The following is a 12,046-nucleotide window of genomic DNA, read 5'->3' as shown; positions in this document are numbered from 1 at the left end:
AAGATGAAGATGCCGTGCCTCGCGTGCGATAGAAGACGGCGCGCTTCCGCACGGCCTTCCTCCCTGGAGCGCGTGAGATTGAGGCGCGATCGTCGGCTGACTGTCGCAAGCTTTCACTTGCACATACAGCGTAGGGCGCGCGGCTACTATGTTATCGTGTTTGGACATTATCCAGAACATCACCGCGACAGCGACGGCCCAAATGCGCTTGCAGTGTCCATATAATTGCTATCTCAACAATAATTTTGTAAATGCTTTTATTTTCACGCATTTTGCCGACCACGAGAAGGTGCAGTACTACGGGAGTCAGCTGACGAGGGATTCAACGTCGCTCGTCAGCTGCATCCCGTAGCTATGCAAGCTTTGCATGCTAGTTCTGCGTGTTCTGCATACTGACGTCACTTACGTGCGTCATTAAAAAACCAACAAATTTTTGTTCGCGAATCTCAGCTTAGATCGATTGCTTCAAAGGACACTTAACCTTCAAAGGGAGGCCATATCCATAGCATCAAGTCGCGGACGGGAGTAGAGCGCGTCATTCAGGGATCATAGGTGCCCGAGTGGCGCACAGATGTTTTCGCACGCGTTTCACAGACATACAGATGTTTCTCACCGAGGAGATTACTCATTTCAAACAAGTCCACCAGTTGACTTTCCGCTTGCGTCAATCGGTAGGCAACGAGACAGGTCGAGCGTTCATCATGTCTTCTAGTCTGTGTGGGTGTCACTTCACGCTACAGCCCAAGAATATGTTACCGTGCCAACTCGCCCAACTTTCTATCCTTTTGATTAATTTTTCTTTGTGCGATATTTTCTGGCCTAGTCCCCGCACCCAGTGTGTATTCCCCAGGAGCGATTTAGTGCTTAAAACAAGTAAAGTCACAGGCCTTGCCCGCACACACAGCACAGTCACATTGTAAGCTGGAAGAGCGCCTCCATAGGAGCTCCAATTTCAGCAGCACGCACTAGAGGGATCGTACCTTGTGATAAGGCGGCATAACGTGTATCTAAGAACAAACACAGCTATCGAGACTACGCGGCGCATGTGTCACAACCCTCGACCCGTGGTACGATGCGATTAGGTTCATGATGATGATGATCATCATCATCATTTATTTCCATTCATTTTGAGACGAAGCAGTGACAAATAATCACCTAGCCTGCTTGAATTAACTTTGTCCAGCCACATGCAATACTGAACTGCTACATGTTGCGACCCTTGGTGGAATATAACACAATTGTGATGTAAGATTTGCACGTATCGACGCTAAGCGGCCCGTTGTGACAAGTGATACGACATGATGCTGATGATGTCGATTCATTGGCATCCCCTTTTAATTGGGACAGTGACAAACAGTCAGCCAGCTTGCTTGATTCATTCAGGTATGCTATACACATTTTTCATTCGGGCATTCTTATATACGTCTGTAATTACTTTTTTGCCGTTGTTTTTACGTGCAAGCGTACATGGTTCGCCAGCGAAACCGGCGATGCGATGTTTGAAGCCGCGACGGAAGTGAGCGCCTGAGGAGGAAGGCGCCTTGAGGTGGAGGAGAGAATCGCTACGTTCAGGAAAGTACGACGTAGCGCACTGAGCTCGTGGCCAAGCAACGCCACGTAAAGTCTAGGTGGCGTTCAGCAAACGACGAAAGGAGACAGGTGGCCAAGCGACGCGGAGGAGGAGGGTAGGCGGACGCGTGCTCGGTTGATCTTCTCTGGCCGTAATCGCTACCGGTTGCGTGTGCGTTACGTAGTTACCGTATTCGTCTCGTGGCGAGAACGCCGTACGCACAAAGATATGAGCCGTCGAAGCGCCTAGACTCGGCCCATAGAGAAAGAAATTTCAACAAGAGGGGACACTCTTCAAAAATTGGCAACAGGAAACACGTCACGCCTAGTTTCAACTCCATCCGTTAGTTGACGCGAGCATCAGAAAAAAAGGATGTGAAATAAACTTACAGACGTTTTATTTTCTTTTTATTCTTTCCCACTAAAAGAGAAAAAGTTTTGCGTCTAAATGAACTACTTTGCGACTTATTTTTGTTGCGTTGCCTAGCAACAAGCTAGCGGCACGCCAGACGCACGTGCATACGTCACGCGCCAGACAAGCCGCAGGAGTGGGCGAGGCCGGCTGCGCATGTGAAGCTCGCGTGCTCGGCGACCCGTCTTTTTTGGATGTAGCCCGTTTTTTGGGCTCCCGGCGTTCTTTTGTGTTCCGTGTGCATTTCGACACGGCACCGCTGCACTACTGGACGACAGCAAGGTGAGGAATTTTGTTTGACAGTCTGCGACGCACTTCAAGCACATTTAGGCTTACTGCGCAAAACTGAACCTATATAGTGACGCAGTTATCGAAAAACAGCTCCGCAGTCCAAGCCGAGTTAATATTAGTTAATTACTCGTACTGGGAGATGTTTGCGACGCTTTCTATGAGCCCAAGCATAATTATAACTTATTTCGGTAGTTCTTGGGAACGCTCGCCGCACCTGGCTTTGACGAAAAGCACCTTGGCCGTGTGACGCAGATTTCGCGTGTACTGAATCTTACCGGGACGAGTTTTGGCGCTTTCTCTGACCCCAGACATTATTGTAAATAATTTCACTACTTTTTGGGGTACTTTTCAAGCACAGTGGCCGCTCTCGGAGTAGTGGCTCAGTTAGCGAAAAGCAGCTCGGCTGTGTTTCGCGTGTACAGAATCATACTGGTAGAAGTTCGTGACGCATTCTCTGACCCGAAAAAGTATTGTAATTTACTTGGTAACTTTTCGGGATATCTTGAGGCATGCTCGCCGTGCCTGGGGTTGTGAAGCTGTTAGCAAAAAAGCAAGCCGGCCATAGTGAGTTACTTTTGCGTGTACTGAATTTTAGTGGGACAAGTTTGTGACGCAACTTATAGCCCTGCAACAACATATACCTTATTTCGGTACTTGCGCTTGTCGAAAACGCGACGAGCGATTGCCGAGAGTGATAACACGGGAGTGTTGCATGCGCCGGCAGGACGCGTAAAAGACAACACCGAGGAGCTCAAGAACATGACATTTATGTATTCTGAGCGACTGAAAACAGGCTTTGCACCCACGAATCTGTCTTGAGTGCGACTAGAAGGCATTCTGCGAGCGTGTAACATTGTCTGGCTGAGCCTGTGTTGTAGCCACCTCTGTGTACTTGGCGTGCCATCGCGTCGACTGAGGCCAAGTTGTTTTGGAAACGCGCAGTCACCCGTGTATTTGTGCACTTAAAGTGCAGGAAATAAGGCCCGGGAAGGGAGGGGTGCTTGAAAATCGGATGTCTTGTTCAGATTTTATATCATTGTTTGGGAGGAGTCCTTGCTGAGAAATGTACATATGCAAAAGTGAATTTATCTGTAATGCCCTCATTCACCACTTACGCACGTTTCGCCTCTACACGCAATACTCCTGTTAGGTCAACATACCGAAATGATACATGCTTGTAATTTACTTTCTTTCAGCTGATGGCATCCGGTGGAGCTTCGTACGGCAACGAATGCTGCTTACCTAGTGCCACAACTTTGGATGAACGTCCAAAAAGCCCGGAACGAGCATTAATATAGAGCAAAATAAACATTTCATCATTTCAGAAGACGTCTTGTGTTTTCCTTATGAAATTGCACCTGACGGATTCGGTGGAGTCTTGTAAAGGTCGTTCGCAATCATTTTTACTAAATAATGAAACGATTCCACGCCAAGGCCACGCGGGGTTCAGCAGAAGCGAAAAAAAATAAATAAATGCCGCGCCGAACAGCGGAGCTGGCACGGCGTGTACCAACTGGTGTTCAAAACGCGCGCCCAGAACCGAAACCGGAAGGAGTCAATACCATCCGCTTGGTGCGCTACAGTCAATTCGGCCGCTGGGCTCTATGGGAGTGTCCGCTCTTGAACTTTTTCTCTATGGCCCAACTGCGGCAATTTTTTGATGACAACAGATGTCGATGAAATTGTCTGGATGCGTTCCTCCAAGCACTTCCGTCATGTCCTCAAAAAAGGAGGTCTGAGAGTTGCGCAGATTTTTAAAATGAATTTAAATAATTACCTCGAACACCCTACCTTGCCTCCTACTCCTCAGATACAGGCCACATTGTGTATGACGTCAGGAGTGTTCCATTCAGAGCATGCCGGGATCATGCAGACGACAGCGACGAGAGCATCGGGGAGTCGACGATCATGAGCTGGTGCATGGCCTGAGATGTTGCTGTCGCGAGATGTTGCGTGCCTTATAGACACGCAAGAGATAGGAGGCAAATGGCGTTGCGTAGTTGGCTGCACGACATTCAGCCCTCGCCATCCGCACACAAAGTTTAAGCCGATGCCGATCGCGTTCAGCCGAGGGTAAGCCTATATGTCACAGTCGCGTAGTTCATGCGTCTGCTGCTGGTGGACCTGAGCCACTGACCTAAAGCTAATTAAGCCATCGGGATGAAGAAAACTCCTTCTGTAGTTCAGTTTTGACCATACGGATTTGAAACAAGCCACTCCTCATTTCGTACAGTGCACACACAAGAAGCGAGAACCGACGACACGGAGCAGCATGGACATCGGTACGTTGCCGTTTTCGAGGGAAGGCTGCCGGCCCCCCTCACCGGAGCTTCCCTAAATTAAATGCGGCTACGAACGTGGGTGTATTTTTGCGTATTGGCATGCAGACTCATTACTTAGCTTCCTAGGTGCACTGCTTGCCTCGTATCTCAAATGGGCAGCAAGCGTAGGCCCCCCGATACTGCAGCGTAAACAACCGCCTCGTTCAGCTGCCGACGGTGTCTGTACTGGCATCGGCATTTCCGCGAGTAAACGACGCGTTCTCTAAATGAACGATCATATGCACAAAGTCCTCATTTATTACCCCTTTACGGGACACATTGTGTGCATGAAAACAATACGAAGGTGTGTGTGGTCGCTTATATCAGCGCGATTCCGAGTGATGCAAGGGTGCTTACATGCACAAAATTTGCCTGCTTTGATATGTTTTGACATTAATTGATGTCCTCGATGAGCGGCTAGCGTTATATCTCAAGCGAACGACGAGTGGTCGCTCTACCTGCCGATGTAAACAAATGCGCCGTTCGGTGCCTTGGACTGTCAGCGGCGTTCTTGCGGGATACAAATGCGGAAAGTCGTGCTCCTCATCTTACAGTGAGCATGCGAAGCGCTTCCCTGAGAAAGGATAAAACACCTAAAATAGAAAGCAGCACGTATAAATCAGTGGTTAGGGCTGCCTTTAGTGTTCATGTTGCAGCACGATATGTAGCGCATGGGCGCTGGCTCTCGCGCTGGCGGGTCGAATGCGAACGACGATTTGCGGCTGTTGAATTAGTGAGACTCAGAACTGTCAATATTTGGCGGATCCAAGAGCCGGTGCAGCTAACGTTGTCACCCGAAGGTCCGGCGGGCGAGAACGGCCAGCGGGCCAGCGGACGAGACCTGCATGCCTTGCGCGCCTTTCCCGGTGGGGACACTAGTGACGTCACACGAAAAGGTTCGCTCGGCTGCTCAATCAGGTTTCGGTTTTGCGCTTTCTTGCTTATGCAAAATTATTTTCCAATTTGCGAAACAATTCTGCTATCAGACGCGTGACAGGGGGGTCTCCAGAACCTAAATATTGCATTACCTTGACATGGTCAAAAAATCGCCGGAGGTATATATATAAGCGCACCGCGTAAAGCGTCTGATGTGTTGTAAGGTTTTAAAAATGTGCATCGCTACCAATAGCAGAAGCGCCGCTCTCCTGAGTTTTCAGCCGTCCCATACCAGTTGACGCATTTGGCCCAACTGACGTCACTCGGGTGAGCTATCCGATTGGCTACCCAGGTAGTGTCGTCCATAATTTTTCCAACTTTATGGAGACCAAATGTTCGTAATAGTTCGAATGTTGGTTTATATGTTTCTATAAAAAAAGTAACAGCAAGGGAATACACAACGGCAGTTTGTCACTAAACTCAAGCACTTCCGACACACTGCAAGTGTCGTCTGCTTGTGTTACAACGTGCTCCGTTATGGTGTTGGTTTCTAGCTTTCTTTTCGGGAGCACCACAGTGACACGTCGACTTGTTTATCTGTTTCGGGTTAGCACTTTTCACCGTCTAACAAACGTTGTCGCTCAGCGCTGGACGCGTCTGCCTACATAAAAAGCTGATTCGCCGTACTCCCCGTCACTACTGCGTGACAGTAGTTTGCCCTTGTGTTGTGGACTGCAAAGTAGCTATGGGCGATGTACCAAGCTTCTACAAAGTGTCCCTCAGCAAGGCAGCAGACTAGTGGGGTGTCTGCAGCGTATGTGGCTGACGGTATCCGATCGGCGCCAAAATTTACTCGTTTTCGGCCGTCACTTCACGTCGGAGGCTTACTACCGTAATAGAGAGCTTTAGCGTGTTCAGAACTCAGGCAAACGCAAGCGCAAACGGACTGGGCGCTTAACCGAATGTGTGGTGCAGCCACCAGGTGGCACAGCGCTCAGCCAGACAAACATAGAGTTAATATAGCAGCAGCCGAGCGTATTCTACTTTAATTGTTGCTTGCGTAAACGCTCGGCAGGAGCGCAATCATGAACACGCTGTCTTTTTATGTTTGAAATGTTTTACGCATGGCTAGAGAAATAGTAGCCCTACGTTTGTCTGGTTAAGCTCTGCGTCACCAGGTGGCTACATGGTGCAGGTCCTTCAGGCTTCTCACGTATACGCGAAAGCCCCTTCATCACAGCGGTAGTAATGTGGAGGGACTTTACATCTCCGCCCATCCGCCAGAACGCCCAACTCGCCTGCGGTTACGGGAACACCGGACACGCCCGGCGCTGCGACAGAACGTTGCTTGGATAGCTCTCGCGGGGTATCGACGGCCAGGCGGCTAGCGCAGGGGCTGGTGAGGCTTCGTTCGCTGGCTCGAAGGCAACCGGAAGTAGACGGCACGACGTCACATCATAAGGCAGAGCCAGTGAAGGAAAAGCTTATGGCTTGGGAGGAGGGCAATTTAATCACATTACGTTACATTGCTTTATAGGCCCATGTATATACCTGTTTATTCAGTCAAATCTGAGAGAAAACAGATAACTTGAAATACTAGTACACTGTCTGCGACTTGGTACGGCATTTACGCGAGGCTTTTTAAACAGGATACAAAGTGCCTCTAGCCTGCGGTGTTCCTGTGACCATCCAGACGAAGATGTGAGTAATAGGATAGGATAGGATAGGATAGGAATTAATTTTATTTTTGCAACGATTATTGACGTTGGTGCCCGGGGCTAGGCTGCCAGGGGTACATCGCCCAAGGAAAATATTCCGAGATCCTCGGCAATGGCCCTGGCCCGCTCGACGGCTCACTCTTGGTCTTCGAGTGCCTCGCTGAGGCACCCGAAGGCGGATATGTGCGTCATATCCTCCTCGGGTAGACAAAATATGATTCACCGTCAAGGGTATTGCAAGAAAATTTGTTGCGTTTATGTAGAAGACCATTCACAGTAAAAAAAAAAAATACTTGTTACATCACCAACAGCAGGCCTTCAGAAAAGAACATTTCTTGCTTTGAAAACGTTTTCGAAAACACAAACATATGGGGGAGATATTCAATTTCAGTTTGTTCTAATAAGCTAAGTGAGTGATATAAATCTTCTGTGTTCAAAACTGATTTATTTTGTGACCGTATTTTTTAGGCTATGTGTAATTACTTGTGTTCTGGGCTTTGGCCATTCAAAATATTTGACATTATATATGCCTATGTGTACTGGACTCATGCTCCAAACTGTGTGATTCGTGTACTGCTATACTTTATTGTGTTCATGCATCTGATGTTCTACTGAGTGCCATATTTCGTTATATCATTCCGTCTTTTTGTGCATATTTGTTTCCTTTGCTAAGTGACAAGGAGTAGCCGGGGCCGCCATGAAAGCACCAACTTGTACTATTAATTATTTCAATAAAAAACAATTTTATTGCGGTTGCGTAAAAAGTAAGTGATAAACCTCAGTGCTGTATCTATTACCCTTTCACGCTCAGCCTTGACTGAATTATACCCCTTGCCTACGAGCTACCGGGCTTCTTCGCCCCAGCCGCAGAGTCCTCTTTTTGGCATTGCGCTTCACTACCAATGTAAGATGAGTCTTCTCCTGCGCAATGTTGTCTGAAGTATTGTTCGCATCTGCTGGCTTCATTACTTGAACCACGTTTCACCCACAGCATACAATCAGGTTTCATCTCTTCGCTCGTCGCAGCTGCATCTTCACGTTCTTCAAGGATCAGAACTGCCGAAAGACAAATGCGAACAATCAATAACAAACAGATGAACACATGTAACGGAGCGTAAGAAGTTCAAAACATAAGCAGGCGAACTAGGCGCTACAATTGTGCTTCTCAGCTAAGCGATCTCGTTTTGTAAACATTTTGCCACTGAATAAATTAAAGTTAATGCCGGTGTTTTACGCACCAACCGCGCGACTTAATTATGAGGCACATCATTATGGCACGTACAAATTAATCTTGGCCACCTGGGTTTCTAACGGGCACCCAATGCACGGCACATCGGCATTCTTGCCTTTCGCCCCTATCTAAGTGCTGTCGGCGCGACGGGGATTCGAACCCACGACCTCGTGCTTAGCAGTGCAACGCCATAGCTGCTAAGCCTGCACATCGGGTGCAGGGGATTAAAGACTAGGAAAATGTGGCCAACAAGGGCCTTGTTATTCCATTAAAGGGCCCCTCACCAGGTCTGGCCATTATTCAGCTGACAAGCGCAGAGCATACATTGCGTGATAACGATCGTGTCTGCAAAGTATGACATCGCTACGCGCCGCGGGAAGACCCGAACTTTCAAACTAAACACCGTGTGCCCTTCTTTTCGCGGCCACCGCGCTCCAAGACGGGAGGATGACGTATGTCAGCAAGTGCGCTTACGTACGTGTATACGCTGTGACGTCGCTCATACTTACCCGTGGCACTTCGAAATTTATTCAAGGCGCCATCTGTTATTCGGGTGATATGTGGCTTAAACAGAGGAATTAAAGATTATGGCAATAATCACAAACCGAATGTCTGCGTGTTCTTGTTTTACTTCGCACCGCAGCAAGAGAGACGTACTTCCGTTTCGTCGGCTTGTTCCCACCTCGTGCAGTCGCGCGCGCTGAGAGCGAAACCATGTCGTTTTCCACCGTGTTCCAGCGCGCGATCGTGCTCTGTGATCCGCTCGCGTCTTCCTCAGTGTTCGCGTAGCATTGAATTGTGCCGCTAGCCAGGTGTTCTCGTGCACAGCACGCACGATCGTGCGCTGCGCGAAACGAGACAAACGCAACAGCTCACGCACGTGACCGTCAGTTCAAGTGCGCCGCACAGCAAAAAAAAAAAAAAATTGCGAGAAAAGAAAAAGAAGCCGGGGCCCGTGACGTATGCTTCACGCGATCCTCTAGCTCCGGTATGGGAAAACGAAGGGAAGGAATTTCGCTTGCGGAGGCTAGATGAGACAAGTGCAGAGAGTGTCCTTGTTGGCGGTTGGATTGGCTACACTGAAGTACGTCTATCTAGTTGTTACTGAACCAATTTGAACAATTCTTCCGGTAACAGGCGTCCAAGAGGGCGTGTAAGAAGTTCTAGCGCATACCAAAAATTTACTGCATGGCCTAGCGAGGGGCCCTCTAAATATTCTAAATTTGTCAACACGTGTCTTTCGTGTGGTTTTGAAGGAAGTATTGACGTCTGAACCTCATCTTAATTTTCCTTCCATGTTTGTCGCGCTTTTGTCTAGCATTTGTCTAGTCTAGCATTTGCATATGCAAACTACCACAGGGTGAATTTTTTAACCACGTCTGTGGCAAATTTGCTCCGAGCCGGCTTAAATTTTCCTATGACCTTGAACTTAGTTTCCAAAAGAACCGAGGAGTGAAAAGAAAATAAAGCCCCAAGTTCCGAAACGAGCTTGTCAATGTCAAGGACAAACTAAGAAAGGAAAGGTTTCCTGGCGTTGCACATAAGACACCGTGCTCGGACTGCACTTATGTCTATATGGGTGAAAGTGGCAATATTGAGCGGCGCCTAAACGAGCACATGAACGATGTGAAAAAGAAAAAAGTCACTTCCAGTGCACTCGCTGGACACGCAGAAACCAAGCAGCACGATTTCAACTGGAGCCAAGCTTCAGTAATCGTCCAAGAAAAGAACTGGACAAAGCGACAGTATCTGGAATCTCTGACTATCCAAAACACTTAATTGAAACGATGGCAATCTCCCGCCAACATGCGCAAGATGCCTGAAGCGATCATTGACGCGGATTTAAGCTGAAGGTTTTTTTGCCTCTCAGCTCAGTGAACAAGGCTTCCGTGTGGAATCCGAAACGTTGAAAATTTTTTTACAACCTCATTTTGGTCGGCGTTCTGCATTTTATTCCTATTAGGTAGATGAGCTCTTCAGTGCGCAAGGCCTGGGTTTTGCTGCGATGACAATCTGCTAGCGCACCCCGCGACAGGCTTAGATTAGTGGAGCACTCAACCGCCTATCACTCGCACTATCCCTCCCTCCCCCTGTGCAATATCCTTGCCTGAGACACCGCAGGACACTTATAATACTGGATGGATGGATAGACGAACGTTATTGTGGTCCTTTGGGGCACGCGTTAGGGCGCAGCGGGCCGCTTACACGCCGGGAGACACAAGAGATACGCGCGAATGGAGATACTCGCAAATGCGGAGCCCTGAGATACGCGCTAATGCTGACGTTTGCCTGACGTCGGTTGTTTCGGATTGCCAACTTTCCCGTTGAACCGAAAACCGATAAAAAATATCTGGGTTTCACTCCGAAACGAAATAATAAATGACGTTTTGGTTACATTTTCCTTCCGACAAAGAACATCGTAGTTTTTTTTTTCGTTTTTCTTTCCGTTGCATTCTGACACACTGACTGTGGTTGCTCCGCTCGAATACGATTCTTGCTGCGAGCGTGTGAACAAAAATTGTGCAAGTCCTGTTGCACCTGCATGTCTCGTAAAAAAAAAAACGGAGGGCAGACGTGATCAGGAAACCGAGGGTCAAGACTTAATTTATTGTGCGCGCTTTTTTCTACCTTTCGCCGGAGTACATTTAATGTTTTAGTATTATGGCGCGTTTCGCTTCTTCTTCTCTCTCATTCGCGTTCGGTGCGCTGGTTAATTATCGCCCTGCATTTGCGCTTCAGGCGTCCGTAAGTACTGAGAGCTTCGCTGTTTACACAGGCCGTGGCTTGAAGCACAGTGCAATAACATAAGCAACGTGCAAACGCGCGATCAAGCACGTTATACAGAACGATATCTCAGTACCAGAGGCAAACACTTAGAAACACGTCGTGAATAAAACTCCAGACAGAATTAAGGAAAACGAATGCGTGTGCTATTCAACAGTGTGCCGCTTTGAGAAGCAGTGACAGCTTGAGGTTACAGCACGTGGACCATGTCCATTTCTATGTCGCTGTTGAGCTGTTGCGAGAATGTCGAGAGCAATGTGCGCCGACAACGTAACCGCTCTTCGCAGAGCTGGATGTATTCCGCCTCCACGTGTATGACAAGTTGTCGTAGCTTTTCTCTTTTTTCTTTTTCAGTACGAGTCAAAATAACATTTTCGGGTATGTCAAGTTTACTACGAGACTTTCTTCATACAAACTTCGCTTCAAAAAATATTAAGAGCCAAATGTGTGCCCCCACAACCTCTCAGGTGTTCTCATTCCGGTTGCGAAATCATTATTTTAGCTGTTAGAATGTTTAAAACCCTTAAAAATCTCTTATTGCGTTCTATGCAAAACAGCACTGCCTTCATGTACAAATCGAGCAAGAATAGGCGCGCTAAACAGGTGGTCGCGTTCCTAAACAATTTTTCGTACAGAAGCAAGCGTTGCCCATGTGTGAGAATGCGTGTGGTGCGTCATTGTGCGGGTTGCAAAAAAAACTGTCTTTTTCTGTGTTTTTTTCAGCGGAAGAGGGATTTGGGGTGGAGGGGAAATTTATAGGTTTTGCCGTAAACAAACAGACACGAAGGAACGAGACGGAAAGAATCGTCAGCGTAGGTCGCCGTGTAGCATGCGGAATTTTATT

General features: G+C 48.0%; 2 long non-coding RNA genes across 2 annotated transcripts in view; one reads left to right on the top strand and one right to left on the bottom strand.

Annotated features, from left to right (window-relative positions):
* Positions 1-2,108: 2,108 nt before the first annotated feature.
* LOC129388317 (uncharacterized) lies at positions 2,109-3,741 on the top strand. Its single transcript, XR_008615294.2, has 2 exons — positions 2,109-2,263; positions 3,469-3,741. It is a non-coding gene; the product is annotated as an uncharacterized lncRNA (long non-coding RNA).
* Positions 3,742-7,848: 4,107 nt separating this feature from the next.
* LOC129388316 (uncharacterized) overlaps positions 7,849-12,046 on the bottom strand; it is a 28,878-nt gene continuing 24,680 nt past the window's right edge. Inside the window, exon 3 of the long non-coding RNA XR_008615293.1 lies at positions 7,849-8,243. This is a non-coding gene — a long non-coding RNA (uncharacterized lncRNA). The remainder of the gene's footprint in view (positions 8,244-12,046) is intronic.

Source organism: Dermacentor andersoni, chromosome 10 (assembly GCF_023375885.2).
Source record: "Dermacentor andersoni chromosome 10, qqDerAnde1_hic_scaffold, whole genome shotgun sequence".
Taxonomy (NCBI): Eukaryota; Metazoa; Arthropoda; class Arachnida; order Ixodida; family Ixodidae; genus Dermacentor; species Dermacentor andersoni.
The sequence above is the reverse complement of the archived record's forward strand: the minus strand, read 5'-3'. Positions and strand labels throughout refer to the sequence as shown.